Source organism: Chanodichthys erythropterus, chromosome 14 (genome assembly GCF_024489055.1).
Source record: "Chanodichthys erythropterus isolate Z2021 chromosome 14, ASM2448905v1, whole genome shotgun sequence".
Taxonomy (NCBI): domain Eukaryota; kingdom Metazoa; phylum Chordata; class Actinopteri; order Cypriniformes; family Xenocyprididae; genus Chanodichthys; species Chanodichthys erythropterus.
The window spans coordinates 35,022,943-35,041,898 of NC_090234.1; the positions used below are offsets into that span (position 1 = coordinate 35,022,943).

The 18,956-nt window shown below is 38.0% G+C and overlaps 1 protein-coding gene across 3 annotated transcripts in view; it reads right to left on the reverse strand.

Annotated features, from left to right (window-relative positions):
* sema5ba (sema domain, seven thrombospondin repeats (type 1 and type 1-like), transmembrane domain (TM) and short cytoplasmic domain, (semaphorin) 5Ba) overlaps positions 1-18,956 on the reverse strand; it is a 162,705-nt gene that overhangs the window by 92,022 nt on the left and 51,727 nt on the right. The gene's annotated exons all lie outside the window — the stretch shown is intronic.

Sequence of the window (18,956 nt, forward strand, 5' to 3'; positions counted from 1 at the left end):
TCAGCTACCCCTGTGCTAAGACCTCTCCTCACAGCACGGTGCTTCCCATAACTTAATTACATACTACACTTCTTAACTCAAAATTCAGCAAAAACTGTATATATTTTAAAAACCATGGGCTGTTGCCTACATTTAGTTGATCCAGATAAATAAATAGTTCTAAAATGCAATGAACGTCATGTCATTTGATTGATTTGATTTGATTGATCCTTTTATTTAGAACTTGAAAGCTAAAACGGACAGTTCTAATTCTGACTGGATAAGCCACATTCAAAACCATCATAAAATATGTACACATTTCGATTTAAACCAATTAATTGCTTATATTTTCTGTAATTCATTGCAGATAGCTTGATCATATACTGTAACGCTAGCCAAAGGATGTGGGGAGACATTAGCATAGCTACTTCAGGAAAATGTTAAAACGCATTAAATAATAATTGCAGAAATGTGTTATTTTTGACACCCCTAAACATAATACAATAATACAATTAATTATATGAATTCATTATATAATTAAAATATTTACATCAGTCGAATTCTACATTGATCCATCAAGTTGCGACATTGCTTAGCAATCATAAACAACTATACAAATGCCTTAATGCACCCGCACACTAGAAGATAATCAGGCCAATTTTGGGCCCAATTCTTCCCTTCCAACAGGTGTTTTCAAATGCCAAGTCGGTACTGAAATTTTCAAACGGTCCCTTATGTATCTTTAAGCATTCTGTGAAGAGCGTCAAAGATGTTTATTTACAACATGTTTTTGAAGCGTTGATCATTGTAGCCAATCACAGTCATATCTATTGAGCATGTGAACATAATGGCATCAGAGGTGTCTAAGAATCCACTCAAAATGCTAGGGGGAAATGCTGGTATCATCACATTTTTTAAATGTTAGTACCAAATTGGTACTGAATTCATTACTTTTGACCATACTTCCGACGCGCCTAGGTAAAGTCACGATTATCTTGATGGCTCTACAGATTATCTTATCAGAATTTTCTGTAGTGTGAATTGTGTTAAGAGTAATTGAATCTGCTCGGAAGAATGTCGGGGCCGCACCAATCTCAAATTAGAAATCCTGCCATCTAAGCCATGTATCTGAGGGAGTATGTTTACCCTCCAGTAATTTCTGCTTGCCCAGGCAAAGTTGATTACCACTTATGCTATTCTCCAGGTTTAGCATCTTGTGTGCACTCATAAGTCCTCATAAATACTAAATGTATGAGAAATCAGTCATTTAGGTGGCACATTATGCCGAGGTTACCTTGTCATTAGCTCAAACACTGCAACAATGCTGATGAGGGCCAGTAGAGCTGAAAGCTATTTAGGCACCCACCAGCTCAGATCCTGGGAGGTCTCATTTGCAGCCGAGGGTTAAGAAACACCTGTTTCTCAATTAGAATAAATAAACAAAAGGAGATCCACAAAGTAAATGGCACACCGTCAGCTCATTGTCTCCAAATTAAATGGGTTTCTGGGAAAACAAATACAATTGTACAGTAAGTGGTTCACTTGTCATTTTCTCTTTACATCATTTTTACGGACCAACTGAAGAGAAATGGAAAACAAATTAAAACACATTTACATTTTAACTGCTTAATATGTTTGTGGAAGTGTTAAAGGTGCCCTAGAATTCAAAATTGAATTTATCTTGTCATAGTTGAATAACAAGAGTTCAGTACATGGAAAAGACATTCAGTGAGTCTCAAACTCCATTGCTTCCTCCTCCTTATATAAATCTCATTTGTTTAAAAGACCTCCGAAGAACAGGCGAATCTCAACATAACACCGACTGTTACGTAACATTTGGGATCATTAATATGTACGCCCCCAATATTTGCATATGCCAGCTCATGTTCAAGGCATTAGACGAGGGCAGGACGTCTGGATGTGCACAGCTGAATCAACAGACTAGGTAAGCAAGCAAGCAAGGACAATAGCGAAAAATGGCAGATGGAGCAATAATAACTGACATGATCCATGATATCATGATATTTTTAGTGATATTTGTAAATTGTCTTTCTAAATGTTTCATTAGCATGTTGCTAATGTACTGTTAAATGTGGTTAAAGTTACCATCGTTTCTTACTGTATTCATGGAGACAAGTCGTTATTTTCATTTTTAAACACTTGCAGTCTGTATAATTCATGTATAACTTCATTCTTTATAAATCTCTCCAACAGTGTGTAATGTTAGCTTTAGCCACGGAGCACTCTGAAACTCATTCAGAATTAAATGTAAACATTCAAATAAACACTGTACTTACGCGATTAGACATGCTGCATGATGAACACTTTGTAAAGATCCATTTAAAGGGAATTTAAAGGGGCCACACAGCCTGAATCGGTGCATATTTAATGATGCCCCAAAATAGGCAGTTAAAAAAATGAATTTAAAAAAATCTATGGGGAATTTTGAGCTGAAACTTCACAGACACATTCAGGGGACACCTTAGACTTATATTACATCTTTTGAAAACACGTTCTACGGCACCTTTAAATAAAATTGCCGGTAACATCTTACAATAAGGTTTCATTTGTTAACAAAATAACACTGAACAATACTTCTACAGCATTTAATAATCTTTTTAACTATATGTTAATTTTAACACTTAATACATTTTTAAAATTAAAGCTTGCATCTGTTAACATTAGTTAATGCACCACATGAACTAACAATGACCAATTATATTTTTATTCATTAATATTCAAGGGTTAGTTTATCCAAAAATTTAAATTCTGTAATTTATTCTGTCATGTGACTCTAGTGGTTTAACCCCTATTTTATGAAGCCATGTGAGTGCTTTGTTTGTACAAAAAAAAAAAAAAACATAATTTACCACTTTATTTACACAATATTTATCTCAATGTATGCTCTCACATTAACACAACAAACGTGTCGTGGTGCTCTCATGAACGCGCATTGGAGATTGATGTTTTGTAATTAAAGTGGTAAATTATGATTTTTGTGTGCAAACAAACCACATGTGTCGCTTCATAAAAAAAGAGGTTAAACCACTAGAGTCTCCCATGGATTACTTTAATGATGTTTTTACTACCTTTCTGGGCCTTGAAAGTGGTAGTTGCATAGGCTGTCAATGGAGGGACAGAAAGCTCTCAGATTTCATTAAAAAATATCTTCATTTGTGTTCCGGAGATGAACAAAATTCTTACAGGTTTGGAATGACATTAGGGTGAGTAATGACATAATTTCATTTTTTTCATTGGTGAATAACTTTTTTTTAACAAAGATTGATAAAGGCAATAAAACATATTGCTCATTGTTAGTTCATGTTAACTAATGCATTAACCAATTTTAACAAACGAGACCTTATTATAAAGTGATACCAAATCTTCTTTGTGATTCAACTGAGTCAAATCACATATAGTGCCATTTCTAAAAAGGCTAATCATGAGCTCAGCACCAAAAATTACAGCTCCGCTCATCCCGTGCCCCAGATATAGGTTCAGGTCAGTTAGGGTTACATTAAGCATGTCTAATTCTTCAAAGCCTGAGTCACACCAAATCTCTTTAATGCCTGCTCCAGTATGCCCTACCAAGTGCATTAGAAGGACAAAAGGGGCCCTGAAGGCAGGGGAATGGGGGTCTACACGGTTAAATGGAGCAATGACTGAATTCAGAGTAAAATGGAAAAGAGCTTCATAAAGGACCCTTTTGGTATGAGGGTGAGGGGCGGGTCATGGCAATCACAGAGCAAAGTCGCTCGTCTCACGCATGAGTGTGCCCGGTAAATCGCCGGGAGGCTGTCCTCCTCGCTAACCTCACGGACGGCACAAAGAGGATAATCAGACTCAGTCGATAGGCCGATACTTCAGGCGTGTCCAGGAATGTATCTGATAACGTATCAAAGCTCCATTCATGGAAAAGGACACATCAGAAAGAGTGTTCATGCCTTTGGGGCAGGTTGGCATCTGTAACGATGCAATTTCACACTTATCTGGGATTCTTGCACAAAGAGCCGAGCTACTGTCGAGAGCGTAGGTAGGTGTTTGGAGAGCGTATCAGCTTTTTTTGACCAAAATCTCGGAGCTTCTACGTGTGTAGGAGTAGTACTTCAACAACAACGCACTAAAGCTTTTTGGCCGCGTGTCAATGTGCGCACGACAAAATTAGGTTGCAACAATGGCAGAACACGGAGTTCGCAACTTTACGTGAGAGCTCCATCCAAGTTCTGGATGTGTTTTTTAACAAGGGTCTTGACCATCCAGCAGAGTGGCTCTTTTTCGTTGTCATGGCTCCAGATATAAAGTCACATGCACACACACATAATACACATCATTCGTCATAGCTGTGAGACAGTTCCATTTGGTGAGGGCCAATTGGGCTACTGGCGTCTGGCAGAGTAAGAGCGTAATCTGCAAAAGCTGAGGAAAGCAGCGAAGCGTCACTGGTCGTGATCAGCTCAGCCATTTTGCCCCTGAAGTGCCTCTTCAAAAGAGCCTGAAAAGAGCAAAACCTCAACAGTCCTCAGCGCACCACAAACTCTGTTAAAATCGCAGCTTGATTGCAAGAACCAGCATTTAATCTCCAGCTCTGACTGAATGAAAAAAGGTGTTTATTGATTTATCGTATCGGTTTGTGATGAACCAAATTAAAGAAAGAGAGACAATGGACTGTGATTCAGCATGTTTTGTTAGTTTGCTGCTTGATGGAAGGGTCATGGAGAGATGTTGATTAAGAAAAGAAGTACTTTAACATTAAGTTTGGCAATTATGGGTACCGATCACCACCCAAGGGTCTAATCAAGCCTGTTCAGAGGAGGTCTTCTGTATTTGATGCACATTAGGTTACAAGTGTGATTCAGCACAGTCTGTGGTGACAATCTCTTTAGTTTTCAGACAGAATGCAGGCCAGTAGATCACAAAACCTAATCTAACGCACAGCATTCACCTCGATTTACAAAAGTAGCCACTCCACAGCGTGATTTTCACCCACATAATCACACTGAGCTACAGACTAAAAGAAATCTTTACTCTCAGAGGGACTGAAAATTAGGACCATTTTTCACCAAATGAGCCTCCAAAAACTCACACAGCAGGTTTCTGGTTGACATGCTTACTCTAAAGTTCAGAGTAACTGTTTCGTAATTAAGCACTACATGAAAAGTTTCCAGCAACAAATAATTTGTCTGTTCACATTGAAAAACAGAAAACCTGCGACATAAATTCACAGCTATTTGCAACACGATTTAATATACAGTATTTAATATTATTATAATATCTTTGATATGGCTGGAGCATGATTTTGGACCAATGAGATTTCACTGCTCACCAAAACACAACTGAAACAGAAACCAAGCAAAATGCTGGTTGGGTAGGACAAAAAATATGGACACTGACTTTTACTGTATGACCAAAAAAAGTAAGTAGTTCATACAGTTTTAAATTAACACGAGGGCAAATAAATGATGACAGAATATTCATTTAAATAAAAAAAATGCATTACTAACAGAGCTTTCAGAATAACTGAAAATGAGCACAAGTAAAGAAAATACATAAACCAGGTGTAGAACCTCTACATACCCCCTCATTTGACCATTCTTGGCTTTTTTCGCTCTTTCTACCCACGCTGGAGAACCGTGTGGGTGGTCAAACCCAATCTTAGAAGGCGGCAAAAGGGCCATCCTCCAATCTGAACTTGTGTCAGCCTGTATTATGTCCTCACAGTCTAGCCACGTCCAGCCGTATCCAGTAACACACCTTTCTCCAATTGCCCACCAGCCTGTAATACTGTATGTGTCTATCACAGATAGCCTGGGGTTACACATCATCTCAACTCTCAGTGCTCACTGACACGATCAGATTGCATGCGGAGCTCGCGTCACCTCTTTGTAGTTCAAGGTATGTTATGTTAGATGGTGATTCATTGGTTCAACATTCAATAGGCTGAAAAAGGTCTGGAACTGAACCAATGATTTCAAAGCTTGAGCAATGTGATAGGTAAGATGTCAAGTCATCTTCTCTCCAACAGTTCTTTCACATATAGAGTATACATGTACAACACTGCAAAAAAAAAGAAAAAAAAAAAAAATCAATATTTTTGTCTCGTTTTCCAGTAACAATATCTAAAACAACAAACTAACTTGAGAAGCACATTTTTTAAAAATGTATCTGCCAAATCAAGATATATTCTCTGAAACAAGTCTTAATATCTTATGTGGTTGTGCATAAGAGTGTTTTAAGGATGTTTAGTTAAAGGTACAATATGTAGGCTACCGCTAGAGGTTGATGACGCCTTGGGAGGTGTTGTCTTCACATCTACAGCTGGTGGAAAAGAATCTGATGAGACTTGGGCAGAAATCACATTCATGGATGAGCTAATGTATTAACTGTATACTGTAAATGTATTTATTAACATTACTGTAGTATAAAGCAGGGTGTGGCTGAAAGCCGTTAGAGCGGAACGAGGCCGTTGAAATGATTGCTTATGAGAGACAAGCACGACACACGGCTCGAGAGCAGCGGAACTTTTATTATGCCACAGACGACTGTTTCCGCTTCTTCCGGTCAAGCGTATGTGGGGTAAAGCAGCGCCGTTTTATCGTATTAGATACATTTGAGTGTGTTGAAAATGATGTTACTCTGTGCGTTCGCTCGGCGGCTACAATGAGACACTTGTTGCACACTGCAGTAAGCTAGACCGATATTAGTCATGGTAAAACATGGTACTTGCGGTAAATCAAGAAAACAAAATTTAAACAATAAGACTTACTTTGTTGAACTATATAACAATTATAAGTTTTCTGTCGATGAATGTATCCAAACAGTTGCTCACTTTTCGATTAAAGCAGATAATATATTAAAGTGTCTTCGGTGTTTACATGGTTTCTACAAAATAAAACAAAACTCAAGGGTAATGCGGGTATGACGTCATTGATAGGGGACGCACGGACACATTCCGTGTACTGATTATAATTGCTTATTTCTCTGGATTTAAACATTCTTGGAAACTTCTGGGATAATGCAAGTATACAAGTCAACAAAATAAAATCTTACATATTGCGCCGTTAATTTAAATGGAAAATGCGACAAAATACTGATTAAGAAATGACCTTTGATTGTGATGTCATCTTGATGTCTTGCTGGCACTATTATGCTATTAGACAAGATATTGGGGAATAGGATCAGTAAACAGCCGGAGCCAGCTCATGTGCTAGCCACCACTCCGACAGCGAGTATTTCTAAAACTGTAATAAAAGAAATGAAATAATGAGGAAAAAGGACAGAATCAGTGATGCAAGGAAACATAGTCCCTTCTTATATGTACACTGAGACATTAACTCACTGGGTGGGATGAGGGGGCGGCCTTTCCGTTCCACCACAAAAATTAGCCGTAAAATTGTGTGACTGTATTCCCCTGAGTGTACTGGAAGTCGTTCAAAAAATCATTTACATAATGCATTAAACGCCTGCAGGAATCTAAAAAGTTATTGCTGTAATTTTCAGCTATTTTAAAGGAACAGTTGACTCAAAAAATCATTCAAAATTCATTTAAAACTCATTTACTCCCTAATAACTTTTCTTCAAAAAGTGAATTTTTAAGCATATCCTAGGAAATATAATAAAAGTGAATGACAAAAGCAACATAAAAGTCTATACTTAATCATTATATTCCAAAGTTGTCTGAAGTCACACAATAAATTTGCAGGAGGAATAACCTGAAATCTGTCATTAGTCACTAAACAAAACTATTTTTATGGTTCTTTTGCATTCTTTTTGAAGCTTAAAAGCTCCTTTTCTCCATTATTTATAATTTCATGGAAAATAACTACCTACTATATTATTCTAAACCTCTCCTTTTTTGTTTCTAGAAGAAAGTTATACAGGTTAGGAAATACATGCAAGCAAATGATGACAGAATTAACATTTTTGGGTGAACAATCCATTTAAGAGCATGAAGTGAGCCACAATAGTGAATATTGGAAAGGTGTTGTAAATTACAAAATGATAATAGTGCAGTAGGTCTGTGACCTCCACAGACAGAGTTCAGGGGGCAGAGAAACAGCTGCAACTTTTTCCAGGGACAATGAAATGATGGACAGGGATGTGCGTCAGCATAAAAGCCAGGGTTGGGACTTCTGATGTGCTTGCACAAAAGTGCCATCCTCTGCTTCACACCGGCGCATCTATTAATAAAGTGCGACTCCTTAGCAAAGTGACTCGGGTCAAGAGGTCAGAAACTGATGGCTGCGGCACAGAAAGTGAGATGAGACCATCTCACAGCTTAGAGGACAAAATGTAGCTAAAAGATAAAGAGACTAAAGCTTTTAGTGGTCTGTTATAAACCCTGATTAAAGAAGAATGTTTATCCTATGCTGCCGCTCTGTTGAAAGGGCCATAAATTTCACACAATCTCTCTGACCCTTTCATGCCTTTGGTTGTTGTAACTTGTATAAGTTCATTTGAAGTAACAAGACCCATTAACACATGAGCCTGTTACCGTGAAGTGGCATTCTGGAGAAACTGAGCCCATTTCTACAGCATCAGTGTTGACAACTTACTCAATTTAACTCAATAACAACGCATGTAACTTGTTAGAAACTAAACAAACACTGACAGTGACCCTGGAAAATTTAGCTGATAATTAAATTGATTGCAAGTGACTAGATCTAGAGATCTAGCAAACTGGGCATTGATATAATATCCATTAAAGTAGAGTACAGTCAAACACCAATGCAACAAAAATACAAAAACATACACAGCACTACTCAAAGTCTCTTTTATAGCATAGATGGGAACTAAGTTACAAATATATGAACTACTACATATTTGAACACCATTACACACACACAGTTCCTTATATACATATTCAAAATATAAATACTAATTATATTATTTCATAATTACTTGTGTACTGTAATTCTGTGGGCATATAATGTATTACTGGTTAAAAATATCAGCCACAAGATAAAACTGAAATGCATGTCTGTTTACAAAGTCAGAGACTTCTTGATATTCAACCTCACATTATTTTTTATGGAGAGCTAATGGCCTAAGTTTGCTTTAAAAGCAAAAGTAACAACTAAATTAAATATAGCTGCGAGCAGCGATGGCGGGCCCAAGCCCGGTGGCACCGCCACCCCGGTGGCTTCAGGGCAACTGTGCACAGCGGGCAATAGGCACTTAAAACGGTTAAACATCAAAGGACTATGTCAAATTCACTCCACATTTACTGCACTACAAGGTGCCGCTATAGAGCCCCTCCTCCCTGCCCATTTTCAAAGGATTACATGTGCCAAGTTTTAACATTATTCTGATGAATTTTGAAGCAAATCAGGTAAAAATAAGAGGGTGATCTCAATGTATGCTGAAAGTGACACATTTTCTGCTTCCAGTTGGTGGCGCTATGACTTTGAATCACAATAGTCAAATCCATGTGATCAGCCTTGTACAACGAAGACTAAGCCAAAGTTTCATCAAAATCAATTAATGTATGCAGAAGTTATAACACTTTGTTTCCCTTTTCTTGCCATAAATTCGTTGCCTCGCCACGGCCAAACCGTTTGAGATATCCAAAATCCGTTTGCAATTAAACAACTTCAATGTGTTAGCAACAAGTTAAAAAAAGCTTGGTGTAAATTGGATAAACCCTGTAGGAGTAGTAGTATAAAATCCATAGCCTGTTTTTTCAAAAAATTAACATTCAAACCAAAATAGCTGACTTCCTGTTGGTCGGAGCTAATGAATGTAAATTAGAAAATTGTCCGGCTTGATGAGAATAATATGTGTACCGAGTTTGGTGACTGTAGGAAAAACTAACCCCCACTTTTGTCAAAAGGTGGCGCTACTGAGCCCCTCCACCACGCCCATTTCTATGGCTTTGTCCATGTCTACTGGTTGACAATATTGATGTGTGTGTCGAGTTTCATGCAATTTGAAGCATGTTAAGAGCCTCAAAAACACTCAAGAATATTATTACAGTTTGACCTGTTGCCATGGCAACAATATTTCAAATATCAAAAATCCTGTCATAGGTCTACATCTGCTGTGTATTGACATTACACTGATGAAGTTTGAAGCAAATCAGGTAAAAATAAGAGGGTGATCTCAAAGCATTTTAAAAGTGATACACTTCTTGCTGCCATTTGGTGGCGCTATAACTTTGACTCACAATAGTTACATCCATGTGATCAGACTACTACAACCAACACACTCCTGAAGTTTCATAAACATCAATCAATGTATGCAGAAGTTATAACACATTTCCTGTTTCCCTTTTCTCGCCATAAATTCGTTGCCTCGCCACGGCCAAACCGTTTGAGATATCCAAAATCCGTTTGCAATTAAACAACTTCAATGTGTTCGCAACAAGTTAAAAAAAGCTTGGTGTAAATTGGATAAACTCTGTAGGAGTAGTAGTATAAAATTCATAGCCTGTTTTTTCAAAAAATTAACATTCAAACCAAAATAGCTGACTTCCTGTTGGTCGGAGCTAATGAATGTAAATTAGAAAATTGTCCGGCTTGATGAGAATAATATGTGTACCGAGTTTGGTGACTGTAGGAAAAACTAACCCCCCCACTTTTGTCAAAAGGTGGCGCTACTGAGCCCCTCCACCACGCCCATTTCTATGGCTTTGTCCATGTCTACTGGTTGACAATATTGATGTGTGTGTCGAGTTTCATGCAATTTGAAGCATGTTAAGAGCCTCAAAAACACTCAAGAATATTATTACAGTTTGACCTGTTGCCATGGCAACAATATTTCAAATATCAAAAATCCTGTCATAGGTCTACATCTGCTGTGTATTGACATTACACTGATGAAGTTTGAAGCAAATCAGGTAAAAATAAGAGGGTGATCTCAAAACATTTCAAAAAGTGATACACTTCCTGCTGCCAGTTGGTGGCGCTATAACTTTGACTCACAATAGTCACATCCATGTGATCAGACTCCTATAACGAACGCACTCGTGAAGTTTCATAAAGATCAATATATGTATTAAGACGTTATAACACATTTCCTGTTTCCTTTTTCTCGCCATAAATTCGTTGCCTCGCCACGGCCAAACCGTTCGAGATATCAAAAATCCCCTGGCAATTTTTAATCATCAGTGTCTTGACTTCATGCTGACCGAGTTCGGTGGCGATCGGATTAATCGTCTAGGAGGAGTATATCAAATTCCAGAGCATGCGTTTTTCAAACAACCCTTAATAGCTGACTTCCTGTTGGCGTGGCGATTAACTTAGAGCGCGAAAGTTGTTCGGCCCGATGAGGTCTATATGTGTACCGAGTTTCATACTAATACGTGCAAGCATGTTTAATATATGGACCAAATTTTCAGACTTTTTTCAAGGGGGCGCTGTCGAGCCCCCCTGCCACGCCCGGGTACCAGCCTCTCCGGCGTCCTAATGGCCGCGGATTCCAATGTGTGTGCCAATTTTCAAGAGTTTTTGAGCATGTTAAGGCCCCCAAAAAGCCCCGGAAGACGGAAAAAAAATAAAAAAAAAAATAAAAAAAAAAAATAAAAAAATAATAATAAATATAGCTGCGAGCAGCGATGGCGGGCCCAAGCCCGGTGGCACCGCCACCCCGGTGGCTTCAGGGCAACTGTGCACAGCGGGCAATAGGCACTTAAAACGGTTAAACATCAAAGGACTATATCAAATTCACTCCACATTTACTGCACTACAAGGTGCCGTTATAGAGCCCCTCCTCCCTGCCCATTTTCAAAGGATTACATGTGCCAAGTTTTAACATTATTCTGATGAATTTTGAAGCAAATCAGGTAAAAATAAGAGGGTGATCTCAATGTATGCTGAAAGTGACACATTTTCTGCTTCCAGTTGGTGGCGCTATGACTTTGAATCACAATAGTCAAATCCATGTGATCAGCCTTGTACAACGAAGACTAAGCCAAAGTTTCATCAAAATCAATTAATGTATGCAGAAGTTATAACACTTTGTTTCCCTTTTCTTGCCATAAATTCGTTGCCTCGCCACGGCCAAACCGTTTGAGATATCCAAAATCCGTTTGCAATTAAACAACTTCAATGTGTTAGCAACAAGTTAAAAAAAGCTTGGTGTAAATTGGATAAACCCTGTAGGAGTAGTAGTATAAAATCCATAGCCTGTTTTTTCAAAAAATTAACATTCAAACCAAAATAGCTGACTTCCTGTTGGTCGGAGCTAATGAATGTAAATTAGAAAATTGTCCGGCTTGATGAGAATAATATGTGTACCGAGTTTGGTGACTGTAGGAAAAACTAACCCCCACTTTTGTCAAAAGGTGGCGCTACTGAGCCCCTCCACCACGCCCATTTCTATGGCTTTGTCCATGTCTACTGGTTGACAATATTGATGTGTGTGTCGAGTTTCATGCAATTTGAAGCATGTTAAGAGCCTCAAAAACACTCAAGAATATTATTACAGTTTGACCTGTTGCCATGGCAACAATATTTCAAATATCAAAAATCCTGTCATAGGTCTACATCTGCTGTGTATTGACATTACACTGATGAAGTTTGAAGCAAATCTGGTAAAAATAAGAGGGTGATCTCAAAGCATTTTAAAAGTGATACACTTCTTGCTGCCATTTGGTGGCGCTATAACTTTGACTCACAATAGTTACATCCATGTGATCAGACTACTACAACCAACACACTCCTGAAGTTTCATAAACATCAATCAATGTATGCAGAAGTTATAACACATTTCCTGTTTCCCTTTTCTCGCCATAAATTCGTTGCCTCGCCACGGCCAAACCGTTTGAGATATCCAAAATCCGTTTGCAATTAAACAACTTCAATGTGTTCGCAACAAGTTAAAAAAAGCTTGGTGTAAATTGGATAAACCCTGTAGGAGTAGTAGTATAAAATTCATAGCCTGTTTTTTCAAAAAATTAACATTCAAACCAAAATAGCTGACTTCCTGTTGGTCGGAGCTAATGAATGTAAATTATAAAATTGTCCGGCTTGATGAGAATAATATGTGTACTGAGTTTGGTGACTGTAGGAAAAACTAACCCCACTTTTGTCAAAAGGTGGCGCTACTGAGCCCCTCCACCACGCCCATTTCTATGGCTTTGTCCATGTCTACTGGTTGACAATATTGATGTGTGTGTCGAGTTTCATGCAATTTGAAGCATGTTAAGAGCCTCAAAAACACTCAAGAATATTATTACAGTTTGACCTGTTGCCATGGCAACAATATTTCAAATATCAAAAATCCTGTCATAGGTCTACATCTGCTGTGTATTGACATTACACTGATGAAGTTTGAAGCAAATCAGGTAAAAATAAGAGGGTGATCTCAAAACATTTCAAAAAGTGATACACTTCCTGCTGCCAGTTGGTGGCGCTATAACTTTGACTCACAATAGTCACATCCATGTGATCAGACTCCTATAACGAACACACTCGTGAAGTTTCATAAAGATCAATATATGTATTAAGACGTTATAACACATTTCCTGTTTCCTTTTTCTCGCCATAAATTCGTTGCCTCGCCACGGCCAAACCGTTCGAGATATCAAAAATCCCCTGGCAATTTTTAATCATCAGTGTCTTGACTTCATGCTGACCGAGTTTGGTGGCGATCGGATTAATCGTCTAGGAGGAGTATATCAAATTCCAGAGCATGCGTTTTTTCAAACAACCCTTAATAGCTGACTTCCTGTTGGCGTGGCGATTAACTTAGAGCGCGAAAGTTGTTCGGCCCGATGAGGTCTATATGTGTACCGAGTTTCATACTAATACGTGCAAGCATGTTTAATATATGGACCAAATTTTCAGACTTTTTTCAAGGGGGCGCTGTCGAGCCCCCCTGCCACGCCCGGGTACCAGCCTCTCCGGCGTCCTAATGGCCGCGGATTCCAATGTGTGTGCCAATTTTCAAGAGTTTTTGAGCATGTTAAGGCCCCCAAAAAGCCCCGGAAGACGGAAAAAAAAAAAATAAATAAAATAAAATAATAATAATCCTTAGAAGAACAAGAGGGCCCTGCGCGAATTTTCGCTTGGGCCCTAATAACATCTAGCCACAAACTAACTAGGTGTTACTATGTCCCTGGTGTTAAATTTACATTACAACTAAAGAAATATTTCACGAGGGACTGGTGCAACCATACCTTTCGAAATTATGAACTAGATTAACTGACAACATGTGCTTAGCCAACCAGTTTCACCAGAAAAAATGCTGGTTGCATAAAAGTGCCATAAGCAATTTCTGAAAAAAGCTGTTGAATGTGGATCAGACCGAGTGCCGCAACAAACTTTTGACCAATCAGCAGTAGGGGCGTATACACTCATGATGGGGGAGGAGAGATTGAGCAAGGGGGAAATTTGAAAAAAGACTGGTAAAAGAGAGATGGCTGAAAGACATTACAAAAGAGAAAAGGTCAGAGGAATATCGCTGAAAAAAAAAAAGAATATTAGAATTTTAATATTAGAAAAGCTTTCCAGTGCTGGAAACAATTTTTTTGTTCTTCTCATTCGTTCCTCATCTTCGCTTAATTTTTCATTAAGCTTTATTTTGTTTCACTTCTGCTATGATAAAAAGACCATTTTTGCATTGCGTGTTCTTGAATTTTGGGGGTGGAACAATGAAGGGAGGGGTGTGTTTGATTGGGTTGATTTCAAATATCAAGTGTTCAACAATCAGTGCATTTACATACACCCTCATAATGCGATTATAATGGGATTTTGGCAATATTGAGATTAAACTACCTCATGTAAATGTGATTAAACAAGTTGTTCAAACAACTTCATGAATGAACACACATGACATGATTCTGAAGTTTTCTCTTCACCAAATCACTAAACTCTGTCAATTCACTGTGCAGTCTCTGCTCTGTATCTTCATCCATACAGCGCAAAGAATGCGATGGTAATGTAGGCAAACCATGCGATGTTCACCATGGTGCCAAATAATATCCAGTGTGTCCATAAAAAAGTATTTTGATTTTGATGTGAGTAGATTAAAACAATGGCCAGTAACATACCATATGCCTATCTCAGTGTGGTATAACCACTTACAGTGCATTATAGACATGTACACACCTTAATCACGCTATTGACGTCATGTGGGAGTTTTCGCCGCATTTTGCGACAGGACACCATATACACACATGGCAGTGGTCAACCGTTTGACGGCAAACAAGAAAGTAAGCTTCAAGCAAGAAGCCACAAATCAAATTCCTCTCAACTCATCTCTCATCCAGTAGCCCTGAGTTTGTCAAGGTGGCATGAATGAAATGTTGCTGAATGAAAGTACAGAGGAGGCCTATTGCTGGAGAATTTGTATCCACCGTCGTCTATTTACAGAGCCGCACACATGACAGGGAAAATAAATAGTAGGCTAAACCGTACAATTAGTAAACCGTACAATTTACTAATTCGTTCGGGAACAAATTAGTAAATCATGTGCACAATTTTTTTTTTTTTTTTTTTTTGCATGTCATATGCGGGGCTCCATATCTATTTGCACGTATAGCATGTCAAATAATTAACTGCACTTGAAGCTTTCGTAAAATTAAAAATGAAACACCCAAAACTGTATATGGTACCATAACGAAGACGAACTGTGTGATGATATGTGGAATTCTGTAGAGAACGTCAGAAGGCATGCCATGGGGAAGTAATAATGTTTGCCATTAATCGATCTATGTTCTATAACATGTAAAATGGGAACATGAAAGGAATATTTCTACAAGCAACTCATGTAAACACCTTAATCATAATATTGTCTTTTTCAGAATAAGGTCAATAATTAGATTACTGCTGTCCATGTAAACGTAGTCATTGATTCTCAGAAATCGCTTACTGCACCTTTAAAGTTCAACTGTGAACAGCATGACTAGCATCAAACCAGCTTAAATCAGCCTGGATCTTCATTTAAATGCAAGCAAACTCATTCTCTCTAAATGTGCATTTTGAAAAACAATCATGTCCTCCTTGTCGGATACAATTGCATCCTTGTTTCTGTCAACGTTCTGCTTCGTGCAACATTCACACGTGTCTTGTAACTTATCTGATTGTTTATAGCTAATTATCTAGGGGCACTAAAGGTGAGAAGCAATAACGGACTGGGTGGTCACCCTGAAGCTCCAGGTTCTGTGTGTTATTAATAAGACACCACCGCAGTCCTGATCCCATCAGCTGGAGGTGGACCGGGGCATTCGCGTCCGCGGGGGAATTAGAACCCCTTCTGTCAGCCTGGGGTCACCAGAAAACGAAAGGGCAGAGTGGATTCAATCAGGAACCCTGTCTAAATCACTCCAACACAAACACACACACACGCTCATACAACACCTTTCGCTATCAATAAATCGGTGGCAGAAAACAAACAAAACTAAGAAACATCTTGTAATGTGGACCAAAGCCACCACAGTGGCCATGTAATCAATCCTCCCAGGAATGTGGAAGCTGCAACAATTAAGTTTTTGGTATAAATAGGTTGAGGCACCAATAAATACATTTTCAAAAGTATATCCATTCAGGTCATCCCTCGAGAGAGTAACCTATGGGCTAATAGATGTGACAAAGCAGTATGACGCAATGCTTCAGTCTGGATCTAATGGATGTGTCTCTTAGTCTAGACTCTAGAGTTTCAATCTTGCAGTGACTTATCACAGGTAGAGACTGACAATCACAACAATACAGGTACTTATATATCCTGTGCACGTTTCTAAGACATTATATGGCAGTACTTGAGTCTCTGTGTGTGCAAATGGGTGAATCTCCTCCGGCTCAAGTGGCAGGACGGCCATTTATTCCCTGAAGGCTTTCCAAGAGTTGTCACTTTGGACTTGAAGACAACAATCGACATACAGTCGCATTCAACTATTGACTAAAATCTAATCCTAGAAATCTGTTGATGTGTAAATTGATTTTTATCATCAGGTTCTTGAGATCTTATCACAAATGGTCTGTTGAGACAGACTGCCTCTTACAGTCTCAAAAGAGTCTCCACTGACCATTTGCAATCAGATTTCATCAAGCAAAGGAAATTATTTTCAGAAATTTCAAAGTTAAATACAACTTAATTGTAAGCTTTATTACGATTAAAATGTTTTTGTAAGTAACAATTTTCTGCAGTATTTATTGCTGTTATGCTTAATTGTTTTTTTCCCCCCAGAATATTAATTTAAAGCTGCACGTAGCTGAAAAAGTTTAAATCACTTGTTTTGAAACAATGGTTACAGTACATGTTACGTGACTTTGGTGTTGTCCGAGTTGCATCAGAACACAATAGTGTTTACATTACAAATACAATGTGGCCATACATATGTAAGCCCCAAGAGACCATTTTCTTGATTTGTTGTGAGAACGATTTAGCAGAAGTTGTGTTCTTGAGATTTGTATTTACATTTTTTTATCAATTCTCAACATAACCAAAGATTTCTTCTTGAGATGTAGACTTCATTTTCTTGACATAAATATTGTTTTCTCAAGATCTCAACTTAAAAATTTATGGTACATCTACAGTGGACCACAACATTTTTTTTATTCTAAGGCCCCCTATTGTCCAACACAATTTTCAAAGGGGCACGTCCCCTTATTTAAGGTAAGATATTTAGTGCATTGTTTCTACAATAATTATGACAAAGCTGCTTGTTTTCAATCTTTTATTATAAACAGAAATTGCGAAACAAACAGAAACAATAATTATTGAGGGAAAAATTAAATAAATATGATTTCTTGATTTTATGCATTTTTTAGCATTGTTTTAATTTATCAATGATGCCATGAATATTAATTGTATTAATAATAAGTTTAAATTATAATATAATATAATATAATATAATATAATATAATATAATATAATATAATATAATATTATATAATATAATATAATATAATATAATATAATATAATATAATATAATATAATATAATATAATATAATATAATATAATATAGTTCCTTGATCCTAATTCCTTTATTCACAATAAAAACACGGCTATGACTGCTTCACTCGACGGGTTCTGTGCATCACAACACCCATAGCAACCACTCTTCGCAATGTAAACAGTATGTTCTCAATTGATATTGTTCACTGAAGCTTACTGTATTATGTATCCTTCAGATCAGTCCTATGTTCATAATAAAAAACATGTTTAAATGTCCACTGCAATATCTTGTCCTTTTAACAGTTAAGGGGTTTTCCGTGACTGACAGTCTCTAGTTAAAGCATTTGTCAGTTGCGTCTTGTTCCGTGTTCACAACAATTCAGTCTTTGCTACTGACTGACACACTCATAAAGACAGTCTTTGCCGCCATCTAATGGCGTGATAATGTAACTTCTGTTGCTGTTCACGCCACGGTCAGGGACTATTTTTTCCGGCGGAAGGAAAACTTTAGTGAAAGTTTACTTCACGAGAGGCTAGTGCTGTATCGTGAATAAGTCACGGCTGAAGGGTTGTAGCCACTCCACTTCACGTCGTGCCTAACAGCGTTGCCTGGCAAGTCCAGAATGATATATCTTCAACAAGATATATCAGTTTGGTCAGTCTGCCCTCCGTCGTGATTCGAGTCAACTCCAAACCGTACCGTGCAATTAGATTCGTTTATTTCAGTGACGCAAACAGCGTCACTCTAGTGCGGCGAAAGTCCCTTCAATATCAACAAAGATGGCGCACGCGAGACCCGAGAGTTTGTTCTATTCAGCCGCGAATTCAGTTTTAAATGACCAAAAACACATTAAGTCATTAAAACCCCAGCAGTGTATTTACTTTTCGCTGTTGATTCTCTTGTCGCTTTGCTAACGTCATATCCGCCCTTCTCTGATTGGTTTACTCTGCTTCCTGTTTGCTCAGATTTGCTCCGCCCTAGAAATGGAATTGATTCAATGGCCAGCGGTGAGGCTGGATTTTCCAGGCAACTAACAGCGTTCTTTAGCCGTGACTTATTTACGATACAGCATAGCATCTCGCACCTTATTGCCTACTTACATTTATTATTATAACTAATATATAATATATAAGTCATC